General features: G+C 34.3%; 1 long non-coding RNA gene across 1 annotated transcript; it reads right to left on the bottom strand.

Annotated features, from left to right (window-relative positions):
• Positions 1-4,674: 4,674 nt before the first annotated feature.
• Positions 4,675-21,728, bottom strand: LOC311429897. Its single transcript, XR_014688455.1, has 3 exons — positions 21,280-21,728; positions 6,241-6,319; positions 4,675-4,874 (listed from the first exon to the last, which is right to left on the bottom strand). It is a non-coding gene; the product is annotated as an uncharacterized lncRNA (long non-coding RNA).
• Between the last annotated feature and the right edge of the window lie 530 nt (positions 21,729-22,258).

Raw genomic sequence — 22,258 nt, 5'->3', positions numbered from 1 at the left:
AACAGCTCTGACACCTGAGTATCAACTTAAATAGTTCCAAAGGAAAACAGCTTTACACACATTTAAGTTTCAGACCAATGGATGGTTTCAGTTCTTAAGTGAAACCAGAGTGGAGGCAGGGGATGAAGACAGCATCTTGATCAAATGAGCACAGAGGTGTAGGAAATGTATTAAGTACACTATAGGAATTTCACTGCTGAAGTTGTGCTCTTTACAAAGCAGTTTTGCAATTAGATTACAAACTGACTTAGCCAGAACCTATAGTTTTGTACCATGTGTTTCCTCCAGATTCATAAAAGGTTTATGTTTAAAAAAAATGGGACAGTGTATACTTAGCTTTTCCTTAACATCTGGAAAAACTTTAAAATGTTGATGGTGAAGAAACCAGATAGGAGAAAATTCAACATTGTATGAGATTTTCTTCATTTATCCCATCAGAAAGAGGGGAAAAAAAATCATGATTAAATAGTAACTGTCCAAAGTTGTAGAATGCCTAACTTCCGAATCAGTCAAAAATGTTTCAAAAAGTAGTTAACTTTTGAAGTTGAAGAAAAATGAGGAGCTTATTTTTTTTGTTGTTATTGTTTAAACCACTCCTGTGAACTACTGTGACTTTGCATCATTACAATATTGTCAAATGAGAAAGATGATAAAACATCTGGCAAACCCTGTTAGTATTCAGATAGAGAAGTTCAAATTCTGTTAGTATCCAGAGACAGAAAAGTTAGTCATACATTTCTGTAGATTTGTCATGATTCCGACATTTCCTGCTGTTCAGGCTTTTTGTATTCTTACTCAGAGATCCTTCATTTTTCCTGGGAACTGAATGGGAAAACTAATCTTGTTTGTTTCAGAACTCTTATAAATGAAGTCTCAACTCAATCTGAATTTAATAATGTTTATAAAAGGAATATTTATAAAAGGAATATTTATAAAAGGCAAGTAAATAGTGCTGGGTGTGCGGGTAGTCTACGCTCTACCAACATGTACACATGAACCTCAAGCATTCTAAATATACAGAAAATTGCTTTTACATACTAAACCTGAGTATGCCTATACATATGCACAATCAGGAAAGGTAACAAACAATCCTTTAAGTCTATTACTATCAATGTCCATGACTGGGGGAGCATAGTTGGCCTGGTTGAAGTGCTCCCATATCTTCTATGACTTATAACAGTCTCCATTTTCCATTGCTTTTCTTGATTACAAACACCAGAGAGTTCCAGGGCTAGTCGTGGGAACAATATGTCTCGCTTTAAGTTGTTAAGCAACTCGGCCTTCGGGCCTTAGGTATCTTAGTCCTCCCAGATCAAAGGGAAACACATCCGGCTCCTTTTTAGGGCCAACAGGGCCTGGATATAATTCACATAATTCAAAAGGCACGTTCAGGTCACCACAGGCCGTAACAGCAAAGGCCTGCGATGGCAGTAGTGGTGAGGAGCAGGGGGGCGATGGCACAGCAGGTGGATCAGTAAACGAGCCCACAGCTCCCCCGCTGTCTGGTAAACCACACGTTTCTGACTGTGGTCCCACATGGCTCTTTAAGGCCTCAGAGATGGCTCGCCAGGTGCCGAGCAATCCCGCCGCAACCTTGTCTTTTTTAGCAGCAGACCTTGACCTTAATTTGGTCCCATATTTCAGGCTCATGAACTGTCTGATTGTTAATAAGGAGAATAAGCTGTAAGGTTACCAGGACAGTCTTTGTTCCTAAGGACATATGATACCCCATAATGTGCAACTGCTTACCAGCGAGGGTCTGCTTCTCTCAGCTCGAGCTTCTTTCCAGCTCTGGTGCGCCTATTTCCAGTGACTTTCTGTATGAGCTTATTTGAGCAGTTTGCTGAGTTTGGCCAAACCTATCTTCATGAGGCCATCAATGTGCCTGTTCCTGTCCTGGTCTCCGTTCTGCTAGCCTGTTCCTTTTCATTCCTTCTTTCTACTTCTTTATTGATGACATAGCTGATTGATGACAAAGGCAACATATAGTGTTGCCTTTTTTTTTTTTTTTTTTTTTTTTTTTAATGTTGAGGACAGGCTCCCCTCTTATACCCTTCACCACACAGCAGACCTTTTCAAAAGCGACTTTTCATTGGTCAAGCAACTTTGAATATAACAACAACTCCCAGAAAAACACCCAGCAACTTCCATGCCTTAATGGCTGGAGAACAAGCAACCCAAGACTGCATGGAGTCTCCTGAATCACCCTGCTTTGTTCCCTCTAAACTCTTTTACATTCCTGATGGCCTCATTGTTAAGAGTCTAATGTTATCATCAACCACAGGGCTTTCCGACCCCCATGGCCACACTCCCAAATCTCCCCTTTCTTTATTAATATCAACCATCTTCTTGACATGAATTATTATGCCATATATCACAAGAACTGCACTCTAAGACACCTAAAAACTAGTAATGCAGAGTATGATACAAGTGAATTCTGTCTATTATGTAGGGTAATTGTAGATTTGATTTCAATAACTGCACTGGTGCAGTACTGTGTATGAGCTAATGAGCACTCCTGAGAGAATGTCAGTAAAGATGCATTAAATATATGTCCATAATGAAGCCTATTTTAGGGCAAATTGGCATTGTCAAAAGCCTAAGGAAATCTTATCATTCTTCATGAATATGAGCAATCATTTTAATCACATTTTTCACTACAACTTTGTTAACGCATGAATGAGTGGCAAAATAGATTTAGCTTTGTCACATAGATGTAATTCTAGGACTAACAACTGAAGTATTGCACTAATGCCCAGCCAAGTTTAATAGGGCAAGAACACAAAAAACAAAAACAAACAAACAAACAAAAACCAAACAAAAAAACAACAATAATTCAATATTTTGCTCCTAGAATGACTTTTGTCTTTTTTTTTTTTTTTAAAAGAGTATGCCAAGCAACATTTTAAAGAAAAAGTGAGGAAAACCCCTATGCTGACTCATGTTAACACTCAGGAAATCCAGATATCTTACAAGAATTGGTAGAATTCAGAATCAGATGTAGACTTGAAAAAGCAAATGATTCAAAGTTGAACTTTAGATTATAGACATGAATTAGAGAGGGTGAAAGAAAAATCTGGAGAGTAGAAACAGCTGGAAGAACACTGGGAACTGAATTTTTTACATCTTACACTGCAGTTTTTGCTTGAATAAACACGTGTTTCAAGAAGTTGAACAAAGGTTGTATATTTTCCTCTTTACTCAAGTTTAAAAAAAATCTTTCTTTTAAGATCAATAAATGGATACATGCAGGAAAAGTTTTTTCTCATGCAAGTAGATGAAAATTAGTGTCTCTCATATCAGACGTGATTACTATAGTGTAAGTTGTAACACTGCATTTGCACCTGGCCTCTGCAAACCTTACACTTTATTATATGCTACTTACTGTGTACACTTGTGTGTAGGGCTGTGTATTACTTGAAATATGCTTTTGGTCAGGAGACTTTGCAAAAATCCAAGAGGAAGCAAACCTCATTTGTAGTTATCCATTATAATTTTTAGCTTCCCATGCTAGCAATTTCTAAATGCCATGACATTTCTGAAGGGAAACTACAGACAGAAGTCAACACACTGCAAGTTAGAAGAGTATCTGCAGTATTTCTATCATGCAGTAAATCTCCAGTGTCCACATTTTATGGACATGGAGCCCAATGACAAGACTGTTTACTTTAATTGAACTCCTGGGACCACGTTCAAGCATTTTCAGACACTGCTTTCAAGCAGTGACTGGGGGCATGAAACAATATCTTTATAACATCTCAGAACTTAACTTCTCAGAGCTGCAAAATTCTGCATGAGCAAAGGCTTTTTTTTTTTTTTGTACCACAACATTGAGTGATGTCAGAAAATAATCTATTCTTACTGGAAAAAGAATGATTAACTCCTTTGGAAAGGCAGCAACCACAAGGGTCGGCTGTGAATCCAAAGAGGATTACCCAGGTAAGTACAGTCATAGAAGAAATCACTAATTTACCTTACCTACTATTATGCTAGAATATCCTATTATTTGCCACTAAATTCCAGGAACATGGGATGTCTACTTGAACAGAGGTAACTGTATATGATCACACCTCGCCCTTTGCAAATAATGTTTATTTATATTAAGAGAGAATATTTTGGTGTTGCAATTGCGGCATACTGCCAGGAATCATTCAAAAACACCTGAGATTCCATGAAACACTAGATTCCATGGAACGGAATGGAATCCACTGGATTACTACTGGATTACATACTAGATTCTGTGAAGCACAAGTTTAAGAAATTTGGTCCTATCTGTGTTGTGGTTAGGGCAGGTACGTTCTTCACAGAGCAACAGCTCTGATGTTACTGAAAGCAGTAAAAATTATGACTTCCTTTACTTCAGATGTTCCATATCAAGCTATTAAAAATAATAACAAAGCCTTATGCAACATCACAAATTCTTTCACAGATTAGATATACTTCACATTTTCTTATTGCTGTAATGACAACCCTTTGGAGAGTGTTTCTTTCTCTCCAAGCTTTTTTGAAACCTGCTTTGAACGTTGGCCTAAGCTGCTGGTAAAATATTGTAAAAAAATTGTTACCCTCTAGATTTCCTGAAGGCACGTTTTCTGAAATGAGGAACTTGTGAAAATGCCTCACTATTGCAGGGTTTTTCAGTCATTTCACATTTAGATACAAAATTCCTGGATGTCAGATCTTCACATGTTTGTTAATAAGTTTTAATATTGAAAGTATGTTACCATTAAACAACATGGAATAAAAATGTGAAAGGTTAGTATGTTCTGTAGTTTTCAAAATTAAAACTAACAAAAAGAATTCTTCCTACCACTTCAGCATCCTGTTTTTAATCTCTTGGATCTCATGTATTACTTCTGAGAAGTCTCCTTTGTCTGTAATATGGGGAAAAAAAACAAAACAAAACGTATCACCAGAAAATAACACTCTGCTTTTACTTTTATATTTTCTACCTAAATGTACATTACCTACAACAATGGTTTTAAGGGCTATAACATTACTATTTATGCTTCAGATGACCTCTAAAGTCAAAGTAATATAATATTAAAAACTTTTTTTTTTTTTTTGAGAATTGATTAGACAGATTCTGTTTTTGTTTGTTACTATTTCTGTTACCATCAAGAACATATTCAAATTTCTGTTACTTATACATCAATAGGCATACCAAATAGGAATGACAAACTGGAATCCTAGTCCTTCAATCAGACCTGTTTACTGTGCTTCATAAGACCAACATTTACAAGTGAAAATAAACAAAGGAACAAACTTCTATGTCCCACAATTCTGCTTAGTATAATGCACTAAACAGCTGGCACAGCTGGAGTACCTGTGCTGTCTCACTGTTCTTTTTGTGATCATATTCTGTTCAAGAGGTAGTTGAAAGGTTTTATTTGTTTCTAGAACCTTTGGCATCATCTGACAGATTCATGCTGAAAACAAATGAATAAACAACAGAAAAACATTTCCCCCATCTATTAGGTAGTTTGGGAAAATATGTTCTGATTCCTCAGGGCAAAATTTGTCACTGCAGATATTGTTCCAATGTTCCTAAGGCAGGTCATACAGGACTTGCGTATCAATGATTCTTGAATTACTTAAGCTCAGCATAGTTTAGGAGCAATTCAATTTTAACTGCTTTAGAGACAGGAAAGACACATTTTCTGTTTTCAAACTGTGAAAATTTGAACTTTTCACAACTGAATCATGTTGAATAAAATGAAAGAGTATGGAACTGTATTATAACACATCAACAATATGGTTAATGCTTGCTTTTCTAAGAAAAGTTATCTATCAGATTGACTTTTTCCTGCCTCCAGAGCATCAGAAAAATGTCTAATGACTGGAAAAAAAATTTTTTGGACCTACTCTCCACACACCTAGATAATGCTTACAAGAATTTTGGACAGGCTACCTGAGGTCTTAGATCCATGATGGCTACATGCTGATACTCTGGCCCCTGATATCCATGCCCCTGGATGACATATTACCACACAGGAATACAGCAAAGGACAAGCCTCTACAATTTTATTAGCATTATTGACATTGAAATAATAATCAGCCAAGAATGAATATAAAAATAAAAGCTTCAGAAAAAAAAATAATGTTAAATTAAGATAGAAGATCTTAAAAGGTACTGGAAAGAGGCATACTACTATACATCTCCAGCCAATTTCAACTACCACTTTTTTTTTTTTTTTTAATTGGATCACTTTAACAGAAGTAAAATAGGAATGTCTATACCTGAGAGGAGGGAAGGTAGCTTTCAGACAGAAGGTGCCAAGGAGTAGCTGAGTAGCCTCTTCAATGGATTCAGCTGTGCCTGGAAAAAAAACAGACTGCAGCTGTAATAAATTTGATAAACCGAGACTTGTAAGTTCTAGTTCAAAGTATTAACTAAAAAGTCAAACTACTTCATTTTATACATTATATTAAAACATGTTAATATATAGGTTATAATAACACCAACATTTTTGTAAATGAATAATTTTAAAGCAATTTGTTCCTCTGGATTTTTTAAATTAGTTTAGTACAAGGTAAATTATATGCAATGCTTTAGATTCATTCTTTCTGCTGTTTGCTTCTGTTTCTTCTAATAGTGCTCCTAGCCAAAAACAAAAAAAAAAATTCCATTTGAGATGAGAAGCTTTTCTTCCGTATTAACATGGGAACATTTATGTTTTAATTTCTTTTCCACCATCAAAAGTTATTAAAGCTTCTACTGTATTTTATGCCAAAATAAAATAAAGTTGTAGATTCAAACATTTAAATAATGTTTTCATGCAGTTAGAGATGTGCTGAGCATTTCAAAACAAAAACAAGACAGAGCCACTCATATTCTGTGCCAAGACCATTTGAAAACAATCTGCCTTTATAAAAACGGGTTGGGAAACATCAAGAATAAAAAGTAATTACTTTAAGAAGTCACTGAGAATTGGGTTTTGATGTCTGCTGCTGAAATCTCTAGCAGTTAATGAGTCACATCACTTTGCTCCAGTCATGTTGCTTTATTGACACGACACATGGCATTATTGAATGGTCAGTCAGAAAATTTGAATGCATGTATTTTATGGGAAAAGGCTGTTTAAATGTCTGTACAAAACAAAAAAAAATATTTAGGAATTTAGGGACTGCCTTGGCAGTGTCAAGAGTTGGAGTGGGTACGTATTCTTTACCATGCTATTGGAACAGTTTTAGTTGTTTTGTTGTTGTTTTCCTAAAAGTCATGTAGTTGGTATTCCATAGAACCAGATAAACACAGTTTACAAAATAGTTCTCTGCAAGCAGTAGGGATGTCACCTCCTGAACAATATAGATACATATTGCCAAAAGCTGAAGACATCTTTAACTGCCTGTTCTTTCTTTTTAATTTCATTCAACAGAAGGAAGATTAAAAAGATACAGGCATTGACAATAAGCAACACAGTAACTGTAAAGACTTACAAATACAGCATAATGTCAAACTATTAAGGATCTCTGCAACAGAAAGCCAAAATAAACTTGACCTTCCTGGAATCAAAGCTGGAAAATTGGAAATGGAGGAGGCTATGGGTTGTGACAATAAGACTGTAATGAGAAATCCTGCTCTTTCTTGGCAAGATAGTTGCCATAAATCTGAGAAAACAGTTCTTACATATGATTTTGATGAACACGTTTAGAAACTCTTTGCACACATAGTATGCCCAGAAACTTCCAGATACTTTGTAGACATATGAGGCATGTAGGAACTTATTACTTCACCCACCATACACACATAAAATAGCCCAAATCATATTTAGATTTTTCTTTAATTTCAAGTAGTCCATTTCCAAACTTAACATTTAAATTTATTCCATTTTTGATTTTGTTGATCACATTAGCTGATTCTCTTTATTTATAATTTCATTGTGTTTTATAAAGAAGATACAAACATATGCTTTTGGGTACAAAATAGCTAGGTCAGCATACAAATCATGAGAATAAAGCCATGTTTAATTGTATACTTTGTGTTATAAAAACTGAAAACAGCCAAGTTTTCATAAAACTGCATGTACACTTTCCTGAATTACAAGTAAACGTAAGAATTACAAATATTTAATGTTTCCTTATTTTTGTGTTAATGAAAAGGAAATATCAGTATTCCACATTCAGAAACTCAATATCTCAATATTCTGTCAATTATTTACTTACATATTACTTTCTATAATACAGAGTAGATATGTTAATTTGGTATTTAAAAGTCCTAATACTATACCACATTCCAAAATACCTTGAGATGTTTTATTGAAATTATTTGTATAAAAATACCAGGTTTTGGAAGTCAAAATTAAGTAATATTGCAGATTAAATTAAGAGATAAAGTAATGAATTCCTACATATAAATATGAAAAATGATTATTAGTTTATAGAAGTAAGTCTTCAAAATAGTTTACTTATACGTCCAATTTTTCCCCATTTTCATGACTGGGGCATTGCCAACTGAGAGAAGAAAATGTGTCTCAAATAAATGTAGAGACAATCATTTTTAGTGTAACACCGCTTTTCTCTTACAAATCTCTCTTTTGTAAGAGTATACTCAATATTTCCATACTTTCTCTTTCAGAACAATGCAAGGAAGGACATTTATACAACTCCATCATTAGCAATACATTATACCACATAAACGTGAGTCTCAGTTACAGGCTGATCAGGGGTTTAGCAAACTTCAGATGAGCAGCAGTTTTTATTTCAATTTATATCCTAAAACAGGAAATGGTGTCTATTCTGAAATAATTCCATTACTAGGAGTTCTTACAGGTTATGGTATTAAGCAATATCAGTATGTGTGAATAGCAAAATCTAATTCAAAAAGGGAAATAAAAGCCATACACAGAAATGACTATAGTTACATACAGTCATGAGCAAAGTTAGTTTAAGCTGAACACCATTGAAGCACAGCACTCAGCAGTGGCTTGGAACTGCAGTCATTACAAACTATACTTTGCAATGATGTATACAAGCATATGGGGAAAAAAAAAAAAAAAAGAAAAACAGATCCTTTTTAAAAAAACACAAAGGATTACTTTCTACCTCAATGTTATGCAAGTGTTTCCGTTAAGTGTTAACTTTTAGCAAGTTTCTTCTGTATAACTGCTGATTTAAGAAAACGTCCATGAAATCAAGGAATAAAGGGCATAGCAAACAATCATAGTTAAAGCCCAAGAACAAAAGTTGTAAATTATGAATAGTACAAAACTGCTTTTATACAAACTTGAATGTGAGTTTTGTTCCTTTGAAAATGAACAAAAGGGGCAAAAAAGAAGCTGAAGAAGCGATGTACTGCTGTTATCACCAGCTGTACGTTTTATTGTTTGCCATGGAAGTTAAAACTAAGAGTGAAGTGACAGTGATTATATCTTGCTATCCTGGAGTATTAAGTTTTTTGTTGATTTTTTTTTTTCTTTAAATAGCAAAACCCCATCAGAATATAAATATCTTATCCCAGGACAGCTCATATTGAAATTGTGATTCAGAAGCTGACAGACAATATATTGAGACAATTCAAAGGACTGAGATATAGAATTTTGTATTTATGTACATATGGTTTCATAAAATTTCTGTTCACTGTATAAATTCAACTCTTGTTATAATCCAGGCACAGGAATTTGATATGCATTAAGAGATTGCCACATTTTCAAAAATATTTTGTGTCTGTAAAACAGTAAGAAGCTTTTTAGAATTCTGTTTTGTGGGATGCAAATAGTCTGTATTCTGAAGACAACCTGCTTGATAGCACTTCATTTTGGCAAAGGAAGGGTAGTATCCAGTACCCAGCCACTGTTGTGAAAATGTTCTACCACAGATGAGAAAGAACCAGGACATGATTCTCTCACCAATATGCTACTGCTTTGGCATTTCAATTTATTTATTTTTTGCAAATGCTACTGCTAATTTTGTATTGAGGAAGGAAATAACATGGATAATAATGAAATATGCATTTGAGAAGTTAATTTAGGATAAAAATCATTAAAACTACAATGATGTAAAGTTAAATTCCTTAATTCTTAGTTCATTATTAGATGATTCATTTCACACAAAGATTCTTAAAATATGATCAAGCTATTTATTCTGATTTTCAAATTCAGTTCACATGAATTTGTTCAGTTCACACTTTTACGTGCAAATCCGAAATCTGAAAATTATCTTAAAGTAACTATTCAATAGGGCAGCAGTTAATTATTTAACTATATTTTTCTTTGCTTATGACTTTTGAAAACTAGCATTGTACTCCACCATTATTTAAAACACACAGATTTGGACTTTGGTGTTCAAAAAGGTATTCACAACACCAAATGAATAGTTGTCAAACTATCTGGGTTGATTACAGTATATTTTGATAAGATTCATGCTATTTGTGGCCTCTCAGCTTTACTCAGGCATTCAGATTCACAGATGATAAAGATATGGTATGCACACAGCTGAAGGGAATGTCTATTCCAGTGAGACAGGTAGAACTTGATTCAAAACCTGAACAATGTTCTGACAGCATCCTAGCAAGACTATATATTCTGAACAGTGACTGAGTAAAAATCAAAGACTTATTCAAATCCACCACTCTTTAAATATATTTACTCATTATCTGCTTGCTTTACTGACAGAACTCTGTATTCTGTCACATCTTGTGCATTCTCAACAGGGCTGTTTAAAAGTTTCTAATTAGGTGCTCCTATGAAATCTTATCAAAGCAACAGGATCATATAAATGTCAAAGTAGATTATTTGAAGGCAAACATACAAGTATAAATGAGGCCCGAAGTTGGCCTGCTGAATCTTATCATCTTGGTAGTGTCTTGTTTAAGGAAAACTCTGAGTTTGATGAGAAAATTTCAGATTTTCAAGTTTAATTTGCACAGCTGGCAGGTGGAAAATAGCTTAATCTATGCTGAGATTGCTATGTGTATTTATGGAAAAGATACATAGGAAATGTGCATGTACAGATAACAATAGGACAAGGAAAACTGTTTTAAACTTAAAAAAAAAAAGTAGTTTTAGATTAGATGTTAGGAGGAAATTCTTCATTTAGAGGATGGTAAGACACTGGAACAGGTTGCCCAGGGAAGATGTGGATGCCCCATCCCTGGAAAGGTTCAACGCCAGGCTGGATGGGACTTCTAGTGGGAGGTGTCCATGTCAGGGGGATAGTAGAACCAGGTCATCTTTAAGGTCCCTTCCAACTGAAGCCATTCTATGATTCTATGAAAACAAGTTATGTATATCTCAGAGGCTTTAGGAAAGCAATAGTAATGATAACCTCTTGTTACAATTACAGCCTCAGATATGCCATGCAAACAGTTCAGCAGAGTAGTGCTAGACTACTCGTCACACTAAGGTGCTATAAAATACACTAGGGAGTACTTTTGGTACAGGGAAAAAAAGTTACTGTAACTGGTAAAATTTAATTTAAAGTAACTTCAATATTTAGACTCTGGATAGACTTCTATACGCATAGCCTAATACCACTGCTATAGTTATTAGCTAGAAAAATAAGTGCTTACATATTTTTTTTTTCAAGTTGTGGTGAACAGATGGAAAATGCTCACAAGCAGCTGACAGTAAGTATAAAACATTATGCTGAATGTTGGTTTAACCTTAGTAAGTCAGTATAGTAAAGCTCCTAAGGAAAAAAAAAAAATATTGCATTTCAAGAAATTGAAATGAAATTTAACTGTTTTTTAATTCTGTATCCTGGATAATGACTTTAATATATTTCAGCTGTAATATTACTTCAGAATATTAGTTTAAACTAATGACCAGATAATACTTATTGGCACCTCTAGATGGGGTCTACCTCATCATCCCTACACTGAGTTTTCCACTTTACTTTAGATAATGTTATCCATGAATTTTTTGTTATCTGTGGAGTTGGTCTTCTAAGCAGTTAGGAAATCACCTAATAACAGCTTAATGAAGCTCTTTTCATTTATCAGAATTCGGCATGAGGTAAAATCCTTAAAGATCATATTTCGCTTTACTCCCATATCAGTTCACACTCATCGAAGGAAGTTGATTTGTTATAATTTGCTCCTGACAAATCCAATGTATCTGTTACTCATCTCATCCCTTAAATGCTTACAGAGTTTGGCTTTTTGTTCTGAAAAGAACTGCACTGCAGAACAATAATTCCATGTTCTCTTCTCCCACTGTTTTAAGGTAAGTGTGCTTTTCTGTAACATCATGGAATCCCATCTACCTTTCATACAATTTTAAAAGACTATTTCAATATCAGCAAGTAGACAATATACTACATTACCAATTTAGGCCACACACTGCAATTGGATTAAGTGTGCAGAAGAAGCAATTGAATCTGAGGAATTAACACCCATAGTACACACTACAAAACTTGGCAGGATTTCGACCATCATTTTAACCTGTAATCTGAGTGTCCAGGAGGATATTCAGGTGCACTTTTCAGAGTGCATATTTCTGTTTAGTTCTGTTTGAAAAGAATCCACTTCACTTACTCTATTATACTGTCTGTGCCAAACCACAGTTAATGGATGACAGCTCAAAAGACCACTCTTGATCTGAATTACTGTAGCCACATTCTAAATATTCTCTTGATTCCAGGCCATTTGTTATTTGAAGTTGTCTACTTTGCTTGATGTGAAAAATCATTTCTAGTTAAAGCTAGAACTGTTTAGAATTTATATAAAATTCTGTACATTCAGTAAGTTCTAAAAAAGAAATGTCACATTGTCGTGCATATAGTTACACTTACATGCAGCAACATATACTGCAGTGCACTATAAGGAAACTTGAACATTTTATTGAACATTTTAGATGTCTATTTAGTTACTAGCAAACAAGAAAAAATAACTTGTTAGGTAAGGCAAAAATGACAGTTCAGTTGAATAGGCCAAATACACCTCTTGGCATTTTGATTGCTGATTGTGCTTTTGTGATTATACATATGTATTTACTGAGAACATCTCACAATGTATCCCTTGCACATGCACAATTAACAACCGCTGAGCTTCTTGGCGTCACTGACATACTGTGCATCTCTCTCAAAGATAAGCAATACATGCGGTTTATATTGTTCCTGCTCTGCATTTTCATTTTCTGCCCTGTTAGTCACTGATCCCAAAACAGCTTCAGAAGTCATTAGATTTACAGATAAAGTGATGCAACTCAAAAAACTACTCTCTTCAATGGAAAAGTCTGATTGTTGTAATGACACTTAACGATATCTATTTCTCTGTGTTTTGTTAACAGAACCAGAATAAATGGTGCCAATCAAAGTCTTTCTTGGAAACTGGCCTCAACAAAACTAGGAAGCTATAGTGTTTTACTTTTATAATCAAGTATCTATTATGAGTCAATCCAGAAGCAATAACCATAGTTTAGGGATTAATCACTCCACATTAGCTAGTGTTATTTTTAACATCCAAGACCGGCACAGTTAAGTAGATTTTATTTGGCAGTTTTTGCTTGCTGAACAAAAGAACAGATTCAGTGCAAATAATAGCTTTTTAGCAAAACATCCCTACAGGAGTATCTATAGGTATTATATTTGCAGTTTCATTTTATTACAAATGTAATATGATCAGCATTACAGTGTATTTGCTGCAACTACAACTCAAAATATAAATTTCTCATAAAAAAAAAAAATGGAAAAAATCCAGTATTTAAGTCAAGAGCCTTTTAACTGACTGTATATGCATTTCTTTGTCCTAAGAAGCAATTTCTAATCACACTGAAAATCTAGATATTTGAAAAAGAATTCTGCATCATGAAACTTCTGTTCTTAAAGAAATTAACAGATGAATCAAGAATACAATGAAACACAATGCAGTAGAAGAATTTTGTCATTCCTTTTTTTATCAGATAAAGAAAACATGGTACAGATAGGGTGTATACAAACCTGTGAGATCAGGTACATATGCAGTCACTTTGAAAGTCCCCTCAAAAGAAAAAATGTATTTGTTCTTTGAAGACTTGAATGTTTTACTTCAAATAGCTTGTTAAGGTCATTTTGTCTCTAGGAGCAACCTAAATCCAGGTAGTACACTTAAGTTCTTAAAGGGAAGCCCAGGAAGCAAAGAAGAAATGGGCAGCAGCTGTTACTTTCTGTACTCAGTGTTATTTGAGAAGCTGGAGTAGGATCCTTAAGTTCTTCCTATTTGTTAGGTTACATATCAAAGACGTATTGCTGGGATTCATGAGATATAAATTCTTTTAGGTGCAAGACAGAGTCTTTAGGGAATATGGCAATTGCTTTCCACATTAAATCTCAGTGTTCAGAATCTCTGAATCTGGATTCTGACAATAAAATGGATAATCTGTCCAATACACTAGTTGAAAACCATAATTTCCCTTAACATTAATGCATCGTCTTAGAATTGTTACTTTTCACCTTTCTGTAAACTTTTTCTGGATAATCAAAAAAAAGATCTTTGATTCTTAGGCAAACCACCCTCCCACAAAAGCAGGCAGTGAGGTAGCTCAAAACATGAAAAGAAATTTTAGTCACTGCAGATGCTCATTACCCTAGGTTTTAAAGTACCTTCATGTACTACCACCCATCCAGTTCATGTTGACTTTAATAAAGTGTCAGAATAAATGCCAGTGACTGGCACATGAACAGTATCTTCAGATCTCCTAGCATAACATAAATATCTGGTTTATCCATATAAACATTTACTGTTAGATGTTATTTAAAGCCTGTCTATAATAAATCTTTTCACTTGGTTTTCCTCATGCTTTTTTAAAATTGCTTCTGGAAAACTCACATGACAATTACCAACCTTCATTGATCTGAATTTTGAGTCATCTTTCACATTATACGCTTAGTAATGGATTTATATCAAGAAAGGATAAAAACAAAAACTATATGCTACCGAAGAATTTGGCATGGGCTCACTATAGTTGGAAAAGACATGGAGTAACAACCATGGAAAAGTCTAATTGCCCTCCAGCTCCATATCAGCTAGTGTATTATAAAGAATTTAGAACACCAGAACCAAGTTTGATGTAGAATTGACTGTAATAAAAACCCAGAAAAAGATACCACTGTGAAACTAAATTTTTGTAAATTTTAAAATGAACTCTACAAACTAAAAAGTCTCCTTGTGATTTTTTTTTTTCATTTTGACAAAATCTCAGTTCACAGGTTTGGTTGATATACAGAGATGTTGATGGTAACACAGAAAAAAAGAGCTATTTCAAATCTGGCCAAAAATGAATCATTAAAAGTCTACCAGTTTCTTTCTGAAGAGGTATCTTGCTACATAAGAAAAAATACCTGACACTGGTCCATACCAGATAAGCAGCTTCTGATGAATTATCCAATTCATAATTTATCTATAATACATGCAACTGTCTCAGACTTACTGTAATTGTGCATCAAATCACAGAGAGGTAGGATGCCTGAGTGGCTACCTTTGTACAAAGACACTCACCCTCTAAACTGTAAATTAAAGTTTGTAATTTTCGGTATATACCAGCAAAAGAAAGAAAGAAATCCTTTTAAGTTCACCTGGCCTTCTTCAACCCTTGGATCTGGGTGCTCAGAACTTACTCAACCTAATCATTGATTTACTCTCTCCCCATTGCAAGTGGAAAATAGTCTCTTGAATCTACATAATAGCAAATTTGAAAGATTTATTGTATTATCCCCATCAGTAATTTACTCTTTACACAGGGAATGAATAAATCATGAAAAGAACAGCAAAGGGAATAGGGACAATGAGTGAGGAACACCACATGAAATCAATTCCTGGAGCAATACATTTGTTGTCATGTGCTCAGGGCCATGCCTGAAGTTACGCTAGCAACTTATGTCTTTGTCTTTAGACATTTCATTGCTCTAATGAGTATGCTGAAATAACTTGTATGTATTGTGACCCATATTTGAATTGTTGAGCAAAATGCTGATTTGGAAAAATGGGAACATCAAGACAAAGCAAGTGACAGGTGACGTTATATAAAGGTTGATTAATAGGTCAGAGGTTGGACTTGATGATCTTGAGGTCTCTTCCAACCTAGACAATTCTGTGATTCTGTGATTAAATGTCCAACACAAAGCCCTGACTCCATGAAGGAAAAAAAAAAAAAAAAAAAAAAAAAAAAAAAAAAAGGATCTTTCTAGTGTGCTGGGAACGTAAAACTAAGATGTTCAAAATCATATTCATCTGATCTATTCCATATAGCTATCTAATTAGCTGGCTGGAATAAATCACAATACAGGCCTGGTCCAGAAGAAAGGCTCAGTGAGGTACCTCATACACTTTCTTAGATAACACATCTAACCATGCAAGATGGATGACTTCTCACTAAGTTTAATTGAGATCATAATTATCTTAGTTAACATTCACAGACTGCCATGTTATTTGCTTTTACTATACTTACTATGTCACAGTGAAAAGTCTCAGTAAATGATTCAGATGTAGCTTAACATAACCTTGCAGAGCAAGACAAAGCATCCCATTACATGATATATAGCATGATTGATTTGTAATTTTGAACAGAACATATAAGAATGGAAGTGACAAGAGAAACTGAGTGAAACAGCCATTAATCAGAGAATTCCAAAAGAAAAAAAAAAAAAAAAAGTATAAAGCTGTATCTGATTCATTTAAAAAGGACCATGAACTTGTGTGTATGTATATTCATCTGTAGGCTAGTTAGAATTGCATTATATATGTTCCACATCTTTGACAAAATATGACACTTTTTCTTAGCCTAATTCCTCAGGTTACTGATATATGGACCCTGCTCTATGCAGAAATGTGGACATCAAATGATACATTCAGTAGCTGGATCCCCTTTTTTGAGCTGATGGAGTGTCACTCACCCTGTTTAAAGAATACTGTATCTGCCACGATTACAAACTATTTTTACTGCATCACTATTCACTGTTCTTTCAGAATTATTAAAGTGACAGCACAACAATCAAAGAAATATTCATTTAGAAGTACTGGTGACTACAGATAAGATACTATCTATTGCAGCCTAGCCTGAAATGCCATGATTATGCTCATGGCTTTAGATAATATTCTAAATAAATATTCCTTAGAAGTTTAATAAATTAGGCATAGAGATAATCAGAAAGTGGGATAAAATGGGATATAACGAGGGACCCAATTTTGATAAACCTGTTAACTGAAGACCATGCTAGAGAACATAATTGATTTTATTGACAAAGGAAAATGGAAGCAGCTTGTTCATGAAACCTGTTGAAGGCACAGAGTCATGAGCATCAACACAGTGGAAGATTAGAATATTATCCTAAAAGAACCTAAATATTTCAGGAATGGGAATATAACAAAGTTGATAAAATTTAGTAGTCCATACCACCATGATTAAGATTTCTTAATTCATGCTGAAAAGTTCCTCAACAGAAACTATAGGAAGAGAAAGGCTTCTGTATTGAATGGTAACTTTGCATTATCAACATGGTGCCCATCTTTGTAGCTACCTATTTAAAGAAAGTGTCTTGAAAGGAGTCCTGCAAGAAGTATTATGATTTAGTAGATACTTCAGATAAAGGTGATCTGCAAGGACTACAGATTTAACCTTTTTCTTTCCCCCAAAAATGGATTTTAGTATGTTTATTTCAGACTACTTTTCTAAACGAAAAAAATAAATTTAGGGTTATAATCATAAAGATTCAATGAAAGATGTATATTGCAAGCTATTTCAGACCTGTTTTGCTGAAAAATCTACAAATAGAAGGATTTCAACATTTTCTTTTCTGGACTTCCACATTGCCATTTCCCAGAAGTTAAACAAGAATTTATAAGTGGCAACACTTTAAAGGTGGAAGGCAGTTTCCCATAAGAACCAGCTAATTTACAGCTTTCTACACACCAATGACCCTTACAATTTCACAGTTGCTTCATTAATTCCTATACACCTGCTCCATCTATCTTGAGAAAAAATAATAAATAAAAGCTACAATTCACTCACTACATCCACTCCTGAAGCTTTTGAAAAAAGCTGTCTTACTACTTTCTACCAGAAATTGTAACTAATTCTGTTAACACAAGGGGAATAAAATTGAAGGTAGCATGGCAGATAGATTGATATTACCTGTGGGTCACTGGTACAGAGAAGAAATCTGAATTCTTCCCTGGTGTAATGCTACAGAAATTGATTTACACCAGTGATGCATTTGGCTCAAAGATTTTGAAAGCACACATTTGAAAAAGGAAGTTCTATTTGCACTGTGGGGTTTCCATTCTCATTTTATAAATTCAAGCCTCCAAGTCAGTTCAAGTAGTTCAGAATCCATTTCAAGAAAAAAAAAAAAAAAAAAGTACTGATGTACTTTCAGAATCTTCCTCACTGAGCCAAAAGGCTACATTTCAGAGAAAACAATAAAGTAACTGGAAAAAAAAATGTTTTAGTGAAATACACTTTTTCTAAGCTGTTATCCTAATAAAATAGGGTGAATCAGTGAGGAATAATCATTGAAAATACTATAAGGTTTGCTTCATTGTCTTTAAGGTAATTCATGCTAAACGTGAAATATGTTTTGAAAGATATTGAGCCCTTCTTGGATTCAGAGAGTAAAAACACTTCATTAAAACTGATGTACATTACCTACATTTGCTTTAAAGGAAGAACATGCATCCTGTATTTTTCAAAAATAAGGCAAAAGATGATTTGATTCCTAAATCAAAGTTGTCTCTTCTATCAATTCCAGATTTTGACTATTAAGACATTATTATTATTATTTTGCCTGTAGGAGATGCACTTCTAGCTACATTCTTTGTTGCAGAAGAGTATGATAATTTAGCATTGTATCCCCCCCCCCCTTTTTTTTTTGGGGGGGGGGTGGGGGGGTGGGAAGGAGGGGCAAAGTGGATGGGACGACTTATTTACTTTTTTTCTAGAATAAAGTTCTAATTTCTGTTTATCTCCTTGGATATTTTTTTCCCCCCAAGTTTTACATATGAGCAGGTATCATTCAGTAGAACACTTCAGAGAAAACTTTTTATTATTATTACTATTATGAATGAGAACAAGACCACTAGTACATTTGCATAAACTTAAGTATTTGAAAATATTATTGATACTGTCTCAGCAAGATAGAAGTTTGTATTTTGGCTGCAAATCTTTGCTACAGATTAAGTATCAGATAATGCTAAATCTAAAGCAACTAAAACTAAAGTTTGAAATGTATTATTCTACTAACTTGTTACAGTGAATGTTACAGTGAAGTAGTAAACTGGTTCCTCAAAGTTGAATTTCAAATTTATTGATGGTCCACTATTAATAACAATAATCCAAATCAGGAAGTCCTATTAGTTTGATCCTGTCTCTTTTATAAAATACTGTCAGTTTTCAGTCTTTGCTATAGCAAAGCATTTACAGAAGTTCCTGCAGTCTAACCATAAAGATGAGAAAGTAGCACAGTGAAGAACGCCTTCTTGTCCACATAATAGGTCTTCTGCTGGAGTCTCCATCTCTGAACTATGCACTATCTATGCTAGAAGATATGCAGCCTTGGAGGAGGGAAATTGTTTGCAGAGCTCCTTAATGGTGAAGTATAGGTAATATCTGCTAGTCAAATTTGCCTGTGATAAATACATCTCTATCCTGTGGTGTTTCAACTACTGATACTAACTTTTCAGCAGCCACAGCTGGCACGATAAGAAGCACAAGCCTGCTGACCACATGAACTCCCTCTGCTAGTAGGTCTATGATAATAGAATTTGGCACAACCCCCAGCATAAATCAAAACCATTATTTTCAACTACTGCTATATAGTTCTATTTTTCTCCTATCATCTCTACTGAAATATAGGAAAATGAAGCCTTCATGTTCCCCACAAGACTGTATGATCATAAATTACCTTAAGTCCAACTTTGTTGAGGTTGCTATTTTCAACAAAAATTAGACTTTTCAACAAAATTGCCAACAATAGTATTTCCTAACTCTGCTCATTCTATTTTTGTCTAAATATAGAACAATTACCCCTTGCAAGCTACATTTCTAAACTTTCTTTGCAATGTTAAAGCAAAATTAAATTCATAACATACTCTTGCTCAATCTCAAATGTTGAATGAATAGCTTCAAAGAGCTTGTTTTTCTCTAAGCTAAGCACAAATGAGATAAATGCCTTTCTTTAAACAATTCTGCTAAATTAAAATTAAACACTGCTACTAAAAAGGGTTTGATTTTCTTTAGTTTTCTAAGGTTTCCTTGAAATGTTTTTTAAAATAAAACATTACTGTCTTAATAATGAATTTTAGCTTTTTCAAAGATGGAGGTCAGTGATAGGAAAGATAGGACTGTGTTCGCACTAAATGGATTATACTGTTTATTCCAACTTCAGGGACTAATGTCAGTTAGCAATTCCCACCCCCCCACACACAATTCCTTTAGAAGAAAATATTATATCTGTAACTATGAGTACAAAGAAGGAGCATTATTTAAGTGTACTTAATAGTACTTATTTTCCCATCTGATTATAGACTGTAGAGATTAACTGCTGAGGATGAGTGCCCAAGCTGGTTAGAAGAGAGAAACAATAGTGCTCATTAAAAATTTATCTTGGAATTGACACTTTATTGAAGCCTGAATTTTAAGAGACATGGTGGAAGTTACATGACATTTTCATAAGATAACTTTTAAGCTGCAGAACAGATATGGAAACTTTCAGAGAATGTTCTGCCAACTTTTTTTTTTTTTTTAATAGAATTGTCAAATAAAACGTCTTCAAACAAGTGGGTAAACAATGATGGATCTGATACTTAATTGATAAACTTATACATAAACAATATAATTAGAATAAACTATCAGAACACGAAATGCTTCCAAAGAAAGTGTGATCATCTTGTCAGAATAACAATTTGATGGATTTTGTTAGAAACTCCAAATGCTCATAGCATTATAAAAATCTACCACCATAGGCAGACAGTTGGTCTACCAGGTTGTAAGACATGTTCTGTTATGATTTTCATGAAGTTCTTTCCCTGTCCACAAAGATCCTGAAACCAGAGGCTTGCAACAAAACTACAGGGTCTGTCAAAGTCAGAGGGCTCGCTTCAGGGCGAAAGTGAAACAAACAAAAAACAACAATCAACCAGACAACCTCACAGAAAATTCATTTCAAAAAAACGTGCAATAGAGAACAAGTGCTCAGGTAAAGTTACTCAATGTATCCTTCACAGAGATAACCTTGAAAAAAAAAAAAAAAAACCTACAAAACCAGAAGTGACATAAGCCTTTTACAGCACTAATGTTTTTATTATGAATACAATATAGATCAGACATTATAATTTTATAAAGTATGAAATTCAACAGTCTTACTTACCACAAGAGGCATATCCAAGTGCTCAGGAGACTAAACTTTATAAATACAGTTTCCTTTCTGATATATATTTACTTGTTACAAAGATAGTTCCTGTTTTAGGTATTTCTTTCAGTAAAATCAGCACAGAGGCCACTCCACAATCACCAGAGGAAGAGGGCTGCTCTCAGCTGTCCTGTCTCTAAAAGACCCTAAGCCAAAACACCTGAACTTCTTGAGAGAGGGGAACCTCAGAGCCCTTAAAGTGAAGAGTAGGTTATTTTGTATCTAACGTAGACATGAAAACAATACTATCAGCCTTCCTCCCACCCCAATTTCTATTACTGTGGAAGTTGTTTCTAAATTATCTGTAAGTGCCTTTCAAAAAGTCTTAGCTAATTAAATATCAAGGCAACAGTTATGTTAGTTATCCTCACTATTATTTCTAAATCACAGCAGTAGCTGAGATTAAAATGAAGCTCTCCTCTAACATAAATCAAGCAAGGACTGAAAGCATTTTCCCAAGCCGAGCTTAAATAACTTTCCCTGGCCTATAGAGGCGGTTGGAGGCCCCAGCTGGGGCTGATTAGGGCCATTGTAACTTGCTAGTTTAGGGCCCTGACAATTATTTTTCTTCTTTTTCTTCCTTACCATCTCATTTTTTAATTTTACTACCCTCAACCAATTGTTTGAATACTCTTGGATATAATTTTTTTCATGGAGATACTTGTATAGATCCCATATGTGACTTGATTTCACTTCATTGAGAACACTGAAGAACCATCATGTTTCAGCTTATGAGATCTTAAAAAGTAGTTCACAGTATGAGATTCTTGTAGCATATGGCTTTCTAAAGTTGGAGATAAATCCAAGTAACTTCTGTATCATTCAGTGCTTTAACCGATGAGACTATAAAATAGAAATTGAAATCAACTTTGATGGTACTGGTTGATTTTTTACTGATATCATTCTGTATTGGTTTTGCCTGGGATGGAGTTAATTT

This window comes from Aythya ferina (assembly GCF_964211825.1).
Source record: "Aythya ferina genome assembly, chromosome: 1".
NCBI classification, from domain to species: domain Eukaryota; kingdom Metazoa; phylum Chordata; class Aves; order Anseriformes; family Anatidae; genus Aythya; species Aythya ferina.
This window is presented reverse-complemented; position numbering and strand designations above follow the sequence as displayed.